Genomic DNA, 9217 nt, shown 5'->3' with positions numbered 1-9217 from the left:
CTGAACACAGTTTTCGTGTGCGCTCTTGCCAACGCAATGCAGCGCGCGCGCAAGGATTGCAAAAAAAAAAAACATGGCTTCAATACAGCAATCATTTTATTTGCTCAATGCTTCCGCTATCTGTACTATTTTTCCTCATAATTGAACAAGGTGTTTTGATGGTTTTAGTCTTTTATAGGAAACGTATGTTAGAAAAGGTAATGATACAAAGAACTCCGCAATTTGCAGATTTTTCTTTGTTATGGAAAGAGCCCAGTTAAATGCAGCGCATGCGTAGTAACTTAAAGAATTGGGATTGAATGCGGAATAGCTTTCTTTCTCAGAAATACGCCTATTCTCGAGAACCAATCATTAGAATTTAACGAAATTTGGCACAAAAATACTTTAGGAAATAAGTAACTGGAATATGAAAAAAAAAATTGATTTGAACTTTAACAGAGGATATTCAGTGAACCTTCAACAAGGGTAGGCCTTGGCGGATTATGCTCCTAAAAGTGGCATATTATGCTACTAGCAGTGCTCGAAATTTTGCCAAATTATCCCAAAATTACGTCAGAATTCCCAAATTATGCTCCTGAGTTTCCGAAATTATGCTCACAAAATGACGTAGGTTCTGTACATATACTGATAGGTGCGCAATAACGACACCAAATTATGATGTTTTTCACATACGCTGTTGTAAATTTATTTGGGTTTTATGGCAGTTTGTCTCGGCCCTCTCGACTCCTCGAAAAGGTTAACCGCGCACGCAGAATTCGCCGAAAAAGGCCTAGTAACTAAGCATGTCAGAACAAAGTCAATTCTGCTATTAGCGTAGCTAAAACACGCGTTGCAAGAACATACTACCTAAATTTAATTTATTTCTGTAGAAAATACACCATATTTACTAAATTTTTATGAATTTATGCACCAAAAAGTGCTAAAATTTGCTAATTATGCCGTCATGGTGGCAGTGCTTGTTTCAAAAATTATGCTTTTTTGCTCCAATTATGCAAAAAATTGTGCTAGCACAATCCGCCAAGGCCTAAACAAGGGATGATTAAAGACAGGGGCACCCAACGAATCTGTTCCTCACATTATCTGTTCTCCAGAGGATTCTTGCTGGCTGGCAAAAATACAGGTGTTTCGATTAGCTGGCTGGGAAATTATGTTATTGATAGAGGTTTTGCCTGGGAATTACTGAATTTTTCTAGCATTTCAACCCGAGCTGGCTGTAGAAACTCTGAAGACTGAGAACGACTAAAAACAAAAAAAAACCCCTTCCCTCTCCCAGAGAGTAGTCACAAACATACGACAGCTGGTCAGAGTTATTGCGCTTTCGGAAAAAAACCTGTTTTGCCCCGGTTTTGTCGCTTTTGTTCGGTCGTTTTGGATCGAGGGATTTGAAAGCGCGCAGAATTCCTGGCTGGGAAATAAATTTCATCAGCTGGCTGGGAAACCAACCAATTTTATCTAGCTGGCTGGGAAATTTCTCGTGTGTCTTGCTGGGAAAAAGGAACAGATAATTTTTTCCCAGCAACACTGAAAAACACCTGAAAATGCCTTAACAACATTTATTTTCATTAACTGGGGTATAATAATACATTTTACAACAAATTGGTCGTTGGGTGCCCCTGTAAAGATCTCTCTGTCAAACTATTATTAAAATAGTGTTAACTTGTGAGCATCGTTACAAGCTTGTTGCATGCAAATTATAAAGAAAATTTAACAACCAGATTTCCTTCAAATAAACAAAACCGATTTTAAAGGCCTGTTATATTTATTTGTGTTGCCATGGCAACGGCATATACGTCAGCCTAACTATCAAAAAACCGAAGCTCGTGTTGTTAACTTGCTTGGTAACATTTTTGACGGCCAAAGGATCATGGGTTTTAGAGAAAAAGGCAAATGAAACAGCCACCTTAAAAGTCTCTTATGAAAATTAACTTTCTTCTCGCGTGAAAAAGTAGAACTGCTAAGTATAAGCAATGAAAAAAATTGAAGGAATGGTGAATAACTGAGATCCAATTATTCCGCTTCCACCCCAAGAGTAGTGGGTCCTTCTACGAGCACTTGTGAATATACATGCTACTTTAACTGAATCAAAACAAAACGATATTACAATCGAGAATTTTGCAATAAGGTGAGCATATTAGTCCAGAGAGAAATCAACAGCATTCTTTTAATGTTAACAATTCATGAAGAGCCCTTTCAGTGATTTTGCTCTCATGATAGACCGCGACGATGAAAGAGTCTACCTTGAACCCGATGAATGTGTTGTTAGATATTCAGTCATGCATCGGTCTAATCGTAATTAGTTTACGACACAGATAATCATTGGAGGTATTTTTGCTTTGGCTTTACCCAGTACAGCCCGCTATTTTCCTTTAATCAGCCGTATGGTAGTATCGAAAAATGGCTGAACTGAGCAGTTTGGCCCGCCCCTGGTAATGAGCAAAATTGCATTAAAGTTAATTACCATCGCACAGAAAAAGGCGGAGTCCGAAACCGAAGAAACGGCGGCCAAATCCTTCGGGAATTGATCGCTCTTCCTGTGAAAACGTTTCCTTTTTTTAGCTTAACTGATTTTGCCAAGACCATGATCGAAACTCATCCTGCGCCTTTTTTCGATGATATACGAGTGATTTACCGATTTTTCGTGTTCGATTTTGTATCATTTCTGATATCGAGCAAAGTGAGGTCATCAGGGTAATACAATAATTAACATGAGGAATACAAGCGAAATTCACGTCAAACGAATTTCTTTCTGAATTCCACAAAAAATAATTTAAAAAAAAAGGTTTTAAATGTTCACTGTAAAACTGTTAACTTCTGTGATAAGTGAAAACAAACTTAACACTGGCTCTATATGACAAGTCAAGAGAGGGTTAAATTTGTGTTCTTTTTTTAACCTATAAAATGGACACAGATTGCTTTTATAACTCGGCTTTTCAGAAACAAGAGGGGATAATTCCGTTCTCTGTTGGTTATTTTAATGGAGCAACAACAAGACCCGGATTCTGTTTGGAACGTTAAAAACTGATTGGTGACGTCAATAATATATTGGCCACACCCTCCCGTTGCCGAGTGATTAGAGAGACCAGGTAACAGCAAAAAGAATAACTGAGCAACCTATACTACTAACAAAGAGTAAGATTAATCGTACGGGTTATAAATTTTCTAAGTATTTTTGCTAAAAACTGCCAATCAAAATTCGTACTCGTTCTCGTCCTCGTCCTAGAATTCAAAGGTCCGTATTAACAGCAAACTGGTCAAATACGTAAAGAGTTGGCAACTGGTTCTTTGTAGTTTTACGATGCAGAAAAAAAAATCACGAGTCTAAGTGTTCGGTATTTTTTAGCTTGCCATTTCGAGACCAGCGTATTTTAGCAGATTTCTCAAGTAAATCTCATTTTTTCAATAAATGAAAGTCTTGGTTAAACGTGCCTACATTTGCATCATATTAGGGCAATAATTTCCAATCAAAGATATTGTCTGTCAGTTATAAAAGTCATAATGTTATGATTTTTCTTCCTTGGATTAATGACAGCTGTCATAACGTTTACCTAATGATCTAGGAATGGTTACATGGAATTTTACAAGGATCTTATTGCACATAACAAAACCAGAAGTGCAAAACACTCATTCAGATCAGTACATGAAAGGTAACAAGGGCAGGGAGAGAATTTGCTTTCAACCTGACGGAAAAGAAGCAAAACAAAGATTGTGCTCAGATTGTATCCAGCGTTAATTGATCACGTACCGAGAAAGAACTGTAGGAGTTGTAATGGATATGTATCACGTAGGTTTTAATAAAGCGGGCATTTCGCACCTGCGTGTTAAATATGTTAATAGAACGTTACCAAATAATGAAAAAACTACCGTTTTTGTTTTCATGGAACCTTCGTCTAAGCAAAGAAATAGATTCACAACTTGAAACGATAGTCTACCCGCAGTTTTGAGATTTTATCCATTTTAGTCCACTATTACCGTCGATGAAAAACTCTTTAAATCCGTGCCATTTTTATTCCAACTTACTCAAATCCCATAATACACGTTGTTTGCCGCCACCCCAAACCCCTCCCCCCACCCCCCAAAAATATTTGCATAGGCATTTTTTTCGATTCCTCTTGGGACATTTGTCTTAGGAGACACAGTGGTTATGCAAAATACATAATACACCTTGTTTACCCCTCTCTCCCTCCCTCCCTCCCTTCCCCCAAAAAATAATCATCGTTTTCGATTTCTCCTGGGACATGAAGAGAAGTCGAAAACAATGCCTATGGAAATTTGTGGGGGATAACACAGGTGTATTATGGGCTAAAGACGAACGATGACTACAAGTCCATGTGAACGCGCAAAGACAATATAAGCTTATACATGGCAACAATTCTGCTTCTGAAATGAATGAGTTAACGATGAAACAACAACAATGATATTCAATGTAAGGAGAAATGTAGACTCGGAAAAATATCCGAGTCCCAGATAGGATTTGAACCCACGACCCTCCGTGATCTAGTCGGATGCTCTAACCACTGAGCTACTGGAGACTCTATGGTGAGCAAGGGTCAATTTGTGGGTCGCGACTGGAACCGCATCGCGCGGCTACACAGCCAAGTATTGACTACCATATTTGAAACTCACTAACAGCATCGCGCTGTCACATTAATGCATATCAAGATGCAGCCAACCAACCTCCAAAGTGAGTGACAGAGATAGTATAGTCTCCTACATCGCAGTGGTAGAGCAATCTCTTCATTTCATCTATCGGGGTTAACAATTTCCATTTCCGTCATTCATTTCAATAGCAAGAATGCGCCATTTCGACAATTATACGTCACGGCGGCCATCTTGGTGTACAGTACAATGCTGTAAAACGGTTTTTTTGGAATTTTGTGGTATCTTTTCCGGCCGAGTAAATTCATTTTTAGGAACAGATTTTTCCCGCGAAAAGTATCATATTTTCCTTGACGCTGAGATAGCTTTGTTTTGATTGGCTTTTTCAACGTACAGTGGGCGAGCTGAATCTCTCAAGGGAGGCATTCTATAAACAAATCTACTCGGGAAAGGGTACTATGGGAGATAGAGGCTCCCCTTGCAACTGATAATAATAATTGTCGCGGCTAATCGCCGTCGCAAGTACAGGAACGACGCAGCTCAACAAGGTCGAACCGAAAGCACACAATGGCGCCTCTGGCAGCCGCTATACGGTCCATGTGTGACCTTGGAGCACAGCTTACAGCCAGCTGGAATCAGCTGTATGTTGGTTTTTGCTGAAGGGGGAAAACCGGAGAACCCGGCGAAAAACCCTCGAAGCAGAGAAGAGAACCAACACAAACTCAACCCACTTATGGCGTCTGGTCCGGGAATCGAACCTCGGCCACATTGGTGGGAGGCGAGTCCTCTCACCACTCCGCCAGCCCTACTCCCCCTAATTTCTAATTTCACTTTCTTCGTCAACTTTGTGAGGCAGTGTGGCCCAGTGGTTAGGGCGCTTGCCTTGAGATCCGGAGATCCCGGGTTCAAGACCCGCTCTGACCACTCGTTGAATTTGTTCCTGGTAGTCCCTGGTTCAACTTCCCAGCTGCACTTGTAAATAGCCAACTGGTTTGCCTTCGGCCGGTTGGGATTCTTAACAGTTGTTGTTGTGTTCTGTCGTTTCGTTCATTGTGTTTCATTGGCCCTGAAAAGCCCCTATGGGGAGCGGTCAATTAAGTATGTATGTATATATGTATGTATGTATGTATGTATGTATGTATGTATGTATGTATGTATGTATGTAAATCACTTCAAATTCGTAGTTCATTGTGCGGCATTTTGTATTTTCTGTGTTCACGCAAATGCACAGCACCCAGTTTTCTGAAAAGGCTCAGTGTTGGACAATTATGCAGCGTGTAAAATAAACATTTCGGTCCTGCCAGGGGCCCGTTTCTTGAAAGTTCCGAAAACTTTTCGGGCCCGAAAAGCCATTTGTGAAACTGCCAACTGCTTGTTTTAGAAAGCCGGTCTTTTAACATGTTTTCAAGGCAACGAAAAGCAAAATGACTGTGAAGTTTGACGACTTAAATCCTCTTCGTTTTTGAGATACAAGCGGAATTGCGTTACCCGAAAATGGCCCGTAAAGTTTCGGGACTTTCGAGAAACGAGCCCCTGGTATGGATTCGACTTCTTTTTGAAGCCTTGATTTTTTGCACATCTTTGTCACAGCAACTTAATAGCCCTTCGTTTTGATGGGCTAAGAATTCCAATTCGCGTCAGTCCACACACCCAATTCAACGATATTCATATACCGAAAAATTTATGCATTGCGGTGTCATTGCAACTCAAAAAAACAGTGTGAAATCTTCTTGTAGTTAGCGCCTGAAAGGGTTACAATTGCTTTTATTTTTTCATTGTGTACACGATCAAACAGATGTAAAGTTCATCGTATGTATAACCATTACCCCACCAACTAAAGGAGCCTTTAATTCTACAAAACCAGCCTTTTTAGGATATCTTTCATTTGCAGTCCTTGGTCACGTCGCCTTCTCGAGATGAGAAATGAATCTAACTTTAATATTTACATGTGTAAACGGCAAAGACCATGGACATGTACAATACAGGTTGACTAGAACAATTCACTCGGTAAAAACCTGCACACTTGCCTTTATTTTCCACTCTTGTTCTTTTCTGTCATGTCAGCGTCCGTAGCAGCCTTTATTCATATGTTTCAGTCTCCAGAGTAAATCATCATATCGTTTGCCGCCGACCCATTCGAGACATTCATTACGTCGGTAACTGTAAGAGGGCTGGCTGTGTTGTTAGTTCATCAGATATTAAAGATTACTTATAATTTCTTTTTGAGGGTTTCCTTGGAGTTTTAGGACAGTGAGAAGAATCTGCGGCTGACGCTCCTGGCTTTTAAAGGCTTTTCAATTGACTTTATCAAAATAAATAATCATGTTGTAACGTAAAGCTAATAATACAATGTAAGCGTGTGTGCTGTCTTTTGGCCAATATAAAAAGTGCTTGAAGTGGGCACTAATACAAAATTGACGGAGCTGAGCAAATTTTCAATAAAAACAAAATAAATTATTCACGACATGCATTTTCAGTTGTTAGTGGTTATTTCCTTTTTGAAATTAATTACTCTTCCGATCCACTGATGGCAAAAGACCCTCTCATTCATTGCACGTCCAAAATTATAATTAAATGTTGTGCGGAGAGAAGCCCTTACAGATGCATACATCGCGTGACAATGTCTTTGCACAAAAAAGAAGAACGCCTTTCGGCACTTTTTCCCACTGTTTCCGGGTTTCACTTGTGAAAATTGCGTCATCTGGTCTCTGTCCCATTGTCCTTTAATGGACACTGCATACTTCTCATAATTTGCCCATCTTGAACTCCTCTATGCTATGGTGGGGTACCTCCGTGTCTATAAACTCATGCAGCCTTAGGGGTTTTCAATTTCAACTCCAAGAAACCGAAGAAAAGACTATATAAGATGCACAAGTCTCAGGTCTCATGTAAAAATACTGAAGCAATAAATAGTAATTATTATTATTAATGTTATTAATATCAAAAAGAATCCGCGGCGGAGGATTTTTTAAAACTCACATGGATTTCATGTTGCAGCTGTCTGCTAACTAATTGAACACACGACGTTTGGGCGATTGATGTTCTATAAACACGTAATGGACCTGCCCAAACAAGTAATCTTTCTGTCATTGATTAATTTGTTGTAGCAAGTCGTCTGAAAGGAACTTAGTCTTTTAGTGACGGAAAACTTTCTCAGATCCACTCAGGGGCACCCAACGAGAATATGGTTCAAAACCACTTAAACATAGCATTGTTAAAAGTATTTTAGTATTTAAACGGTAGATATAGGCATATGTTTATCCCCTATAAATTTTTTATCTGTTCGGATTCCCTAGCTGAAAGTCTAGTGATCCGAAAATTATAGGGATCAAAACTTACCTTTTCGAAAATTTCAGCCAGAAAAAAGGCTCCCGAAAATTCTAGGTGACCTTTTTAGGGTAAAAATTCGTTCAAAATGAGGAATTATACCATGTTTTGAGATGTTCGAAAATCCTAGGACAGGCAGGCAAACAAGGAATTTTACAACAAATGTTCCGAAAATTCTAGATGTCATATCGTCTCCGAACAGATATTTTCCGAAAATTGACGTTGGGTGCCCCTGATCCACTCAATGGCGCTAAAAATCATGTTCCCATAAGCGCTAATAATATCGGTTCTGTTCAGTACTCGTTACAAAAAAACGTACAACCAGGAATGTAGGAGATTGTTAAAGACGTTTTCATAATATGTCGGGAAAGTCCCAGACTATCGAGTATCTTATTGTTTCCCGACCAACCCAGATTATCGGGGATGTCTACGATTTATGGTTTTCATAGTCGGCAAAATCTGGGACGGTCGGGAAACTGCGAAATCCCCAATCGTCTGGAAATCGTAGACATCCCCTATCCTCTGGGATAGTCGGTGACAACTCGGGAAAATCGGAAGCTTTTCTATTTTCCAGATGCCGTCCCAGATTTTTACGATGGTCGGAGATCATTCCCGACATGGAAACTCAAATTTGTACTGTCCGGGTTGTTAGCAATTGCCTTATCTCGATACCAATACTAAGTTTCCAATGATCTCACAAATTAAAAGTGACGTCTGTCACTGTTTATCAAGACGGTTCTGAAGAGTGTCATGCACACCTCAGATCTCTGGCACAAGAAGCAAGAAGAGGGAATGATATATCTTTCATGGCTATCGCAAAGATATTTCTACATGCGTGCCTGTGCTTGATAAACCTTGCATTGACAAGCATAAGAATATAGATACGTTGAGCGCGCCGCAGCAAAACCTCGCGTGGATCCATATGGGTTGATGTTGCCTCAAGTTTCATGTTTTCCCGTGCATATCGGGAGTACATGCGACAGACGTATGAGGTTTTTTTCCGCATATCTCAGCGGAGTCTGGGAAGGTCGGGAAATAGTAAAATACCCGGCGATTGTCTGGGATTTTTCCAACTTATGAAAACTATATGCTGAACCAATATGTGATCCATAGTAAACAAAGAAATGTCAAAGCAACAGCAAATAACATGATTGATAACAAATCAAGAAAATCTTCCAACCGAGTAATAAATACGCAATAAAGTTGCTTATACTTATTGTCTTACATCAAAGAGTCTTTTCAATGAAACACACCATGAACATATCCAGGCTGGTAATAATTAAACTTGATAACA

The 9217-nt window shown here is 39.6% G+C and overlaps 1 protein-coding gene across 1 annotated transcript in view; it reads right to left on the bottom strand.

Annotated features, from left to right (window-relative positions):
• LOC137971501 (polycystin-1-like protein 1) overlaps window positions 1–6860 on the bottom strand; it is a 63447-nt gene extending 56587 nt beyond the window's left edge. Inside the window, exon 1 of the mRNA XM_068818318.1 lies at window positions 6624–6860. The gene's annotated coding sequence lies outside the window, so the exon portion shown is untranslated. The remainder of the gene's footprint in view (window positions 1–6623) is intronic.
• Between the last annotated feature and the right edge of the window lie 2357 nt (window positions 6861–9217).

The sequence above is a fragment of the Montipora foliosa genome, chromosome 9 (genome assembly GCF_036669935.1).
Source record: "Montipora foliosa isolate CH-2021 chromosome 9, ASM3666993v2, whole genome shotgun sequence".
NCBI lineage: Eukaryota > Metazoa > Cnidaria > Anthozoa > Scleractinia > Acroporidae > Montipora > Montipora foliosa.
This window is presented reverse-complemented; position numbering and strand designations above follow the sequence as displayed.